This window comes from Misgurnus anguillicaudatus, chromosome 22, assembly GCF_027580225.2.
Source record: "Misgurnus anguillicaudatus chromosome 22, ASM2758022v2, whole genome shotgun sequence".
NCBI classification, from domain to species: domain Eukaryota; kingdom Metazoa; phylum Chordata; class Actinopteri; order Cypriniformes; family Cobitidae; genus Misgurnus; species Misgurnus anguillicaudatus.
In genome coordinates, this window is record NC_073358.2 from 41,637,351 (window position 1) to 41,640,528 (window position 3,178).

Consider the following 3,178-nt stretch of genomic DNA (forward strand, 5'->3'; position numbering starts at 1 on the left):
TAGGAGCAGTGTCATTCTTGTAGTTTACGTCAAATAAAATGAAATATTACAATATATCGCACTCGTATTTAATAATCGGTGTGGGCGTGTCACACCCGAATAAAAATATTAATAAAACATAGAAATAAAGTTCAAGAGTCGTATGCGTGTTTGTTTAAACGAAAATAATCTGGACGTTTATAACATTCATGTGATACTTTTTGCTCGGTACTATTAGCAAGGTTAAATTAATCTTCTAGAAATCACAAAGGGCTCTGGCATAATGTGTAATTTATAAAAGTTTGTTTTTTCCAATTCCTGCAATATTTTTGTATGAGTAATCATAAACATATTTGTGAGGTCAAATTAAGATCAGTCACATGCAAGCATTTTTGTGAAAATGAAATAAATCATCAGGTTATGTTTCTTTCTATGTTATTGTGTTTTTCTTTATATGTGTTATTTAAAAAGTGTTATATTGTTCAACAGTGGTTAATTTGTTAAAGCGATAAAATTCTCAGGTAAATTGCCCAGAACAAAATCAGCTGACAATCTAAATAAAACAAACAATTTATGTGATATTCTCAATGCTTTTATATGTTTTTTCCATTTGAAATCCTTTCAGACATATACCAATGAAATAATAAATCTGGTAACAAATTACATCCATTTTAATAAGGGCGTATGAAAGTTCATAAAACATTTATCCTTCTGACTAATAACACTGCCATTTTGTCTACTTTTTGTTTATAGACAGATTTAATGACAAAATCTGCATAATTAAAAGGGTAGTTAGTTTTAATGATTTGTTTGCCATAAATAAAACTAAAAACACATAATATACTTTTGACTATGTCTTAATTAAGTTAAATACTTTTTTTTAAACCTATTTTAATACAAATCTTGCTATTATTTTGTTAAAAAAGTGTAAAATGTTTGGACATATCTGCTATTACACTATTTTGACCAGCAGGGGTCGCCAGCGTGTGTGTTGTTTCGAGCTGGTTCGAAAAACTGAATCAATTTTCGAAGCAATTGGTTCAATTGATTCGAAGCTTCGAAAAGCTTCATTTCTCCCATCACTAATATTATCCAATAGATATGGGGTCAGAATTGTTTCGTATTTCTGAATAAATATACTATGACCCACAAATAATTATAGAGAGTTTCATAAATATTTTTTAAATCCACAAATGCACAATAAGCGAACCATAAATATATGTTAGACATTTCATAAAAAGGAAGGAAATTCACAAAATAAATAAAATGGGATTTGCAAATGAAAAAATATTTATAAAAATATTTCTTATTTTATTTATATGTGATTGGCTTCCTGCGCATTTGTGGATCGCTTTCTGTGGATTTGTGAATCGCTGCACACATTTGTGGATCGCGTTCTGTGCATTTGTGGATTTTAAACATTTCTAATGATAAGACCTGCACAAGAATGGTGGACTCCGCCACCTACTCCAGCCAATCAGACAACAAGCACACTGTGCTGACCAGAGTCGTATAATAAGAGAGTTACGACACTCACATAGACGTCCGTTGTAAGAATGGAATGCGGAAGTAACAGCGTGTCATGGAGTGACCCATAGTTCCAAACGCAGCACTGAAGCCCATTCATTTCAATGACACCTGCTGGTAAAACGATGAAATTACTGTTTCTCATTACATTTAAAAAAGCCATTAAACTAAAACTGGGTGGCAACTTAAAAAAAAACGCTGACGGGGAAAGAGTTAAAGTTAAGCATGCTTTCACGCATATTTGATTATCACTTCAACAGTTGCACGACATAAATGTTAATGTATATTTTAGATGAATGTTGAGTTATAAAAATAAACACCACAGTCTTAAATCATATTTTTATTGTGTCTTTGCTGTGTCTGTGTTGGTTGTGAACTGCGCTCTGTTGCAGCCACACTTGATTCTGAGAAACTGCTTTGTTTGGCGAAAGAGTAGTATTTGTACTAATATAATTACAACTTATTTGTGTTTTATTTTATGAACTCCTGCTAACGTTATGCATATGATGTAACCGTTTTATAAAAGCAATAAGCTCGGCTTATTGCAATCAGAAAGAAGAACCAGAATGTGCCGTTTTATAATAAAGCAATAAGCCCCGCAAAGCAGTGGGGTTACAGTGCATTTTATAAAATGCAGTGGTAACCCACTGCTTCTTGGGGCTTACTGCTTTAATAGACACCATCACAGAAATTCTATTGGTTTTATTGGGAATTTTATTGTTTCTAAAGTAATATGGCCCAAACACAGTGCATTGGGTTTTTTTGGTCTTTAATGGTATGTATTGGATACGTATTGGTTCTAATGGAATATTGGTTCTAATGGAATACGGCTCAAAACACACTACAGTGTAGTGGTTTTAATGGTAAAAGCTAATGGTTCTTTTTGGTATTTTAATGGAAACCATTAGAATTTTCTGTAATGGTTTTATTGTTTTTTCAGCAGGGTGAACACACATACAACAAAAATATGCTCCTATTCAGAAATAATAAATGATACATCAAACTACGTGTCAGCATACATGCACAGCCGGCATTTCAACATTGTTGCTTTGAATCATGTTGAAATATCTTTTGGTTTTGCAAAAAAACAACAATGTTGATTTCACAATGTTGTTTCAACATCACACTTTCAACATAGGTGAATAAAGGTTGGTATCACAACGCAATTTCAACCTCCTATTTCCTTGTTATTTTTAACACTAAATAAATATAGATTTTTACTTTACACTGCAGTACTCATTAAATTATTTACTGTAAACATATCATGTTTTAGTGCAATTATCATATGAATGCGACTTGCTGCGCATAACTTACAGTACAACCACATTCATAAAACTAAACACCTACAGAAGGTAAAATTTGAATGTGGACAAATAAGATGGCATGTACTTTCCAAATAAACTTGACAGCAGCTGTTAAAATTGGTAGTTTATGGATAAAAACACATTCTTTCAAACAGTTAGGTTTCCGGTCAGTAGAAGTGGAATATTCCAAATATAGAATAAAATCATAAAATATGAAACAGGGCTGTCTAGACTGCCACCAAAATTTGAGAGTGTGCCACTGAATTTTGCAGTTATAATGTGCGACAAGTAAATTTGACCTTTTTTTGTGATTTGACTGAATTTGAAACAGCACATTGTACTTTCTGCACATATCATCAATGTATTTA